Genomic DNA, 769 nt, shown 5'->3' with positions numbered 1-769 from the left:
AAAAGACAGAAGACAACATGAACCAGCAAAAGCAGAAACAACAGGCATTTGTAAAGGACTCTGAAATCCTCTGATATCAGAAATATCAGATCGTGACTTTAAGATAATTGTTTCTTACTATATTCCTGGTCACAAAAGACAAGATGGAGAATTCCGAGGGAGAACAAATAACTGTAAGAAAATGGAAATGGTAGAACTGAAAAAATACAATAACTGAAATTAAAGACTCACTTAGCAGGTTTTAGAGCAGATTAAGCAAAGACTGAAGTGGGAGAAAACAGAAATGATGGTGTACAAGACAAAGATGATCGAAAGAATGTCTATTACATGTATAATTAGAATTCTCAAAAGATTATGAGAGACTAATTGATAACTTCTCAGATTTGAAGAAGAAAGTCATCAAGACATAAAGTCAAGAAGCTAGAAGAACCTCAGGCAGAATGAATGCAAATAAACCACTCTCTTTACTGGCTGAGTAACAGAACCCACTGCATAGCACAGGGATCTCTGCTCAATATTATGTAACAACCCAAAAGGGGAAAGAAGTTGAAAAAGAATTGATATATGTATAACTGTATCCCTTTGCTGTACACCTGAAACTACCACATTGTTAGTCAATGATAGTTCAACATAAAATAAAAAGTTATTTCCTGAAAAAATAAATAAACCACTCTCAGGCACATCAGGAAAGCCAGAGATAAAAAGGGGAAGAAGTTTTAAATACAGCAAAAGAAAACTAGGAATTTCACCTTAAAAAATGCATCAGCTG

Source organism: Bison bison, unplaced genomic scaffold (genome assembly GCF_000754665.1).
Source record: "Bison bison bison isolate TAMUID 2011002044 unplaced genomic scaffold, Bison_UMD1.0 scf7180017864473, whole genome shotgun sequence".
In the NCBI taxonomy this organism is placed as follows: domain Eukaryota; kingdom Metazoa; phylum Chordata; class Mammalia; order Artiodactyla; family Bovidae; genus Bison; species Bison bison.
The sequence above is the reverse complement of the archived record's forward strand: the minus strand, read 5'-3'. Positions refer to the sequence as shown.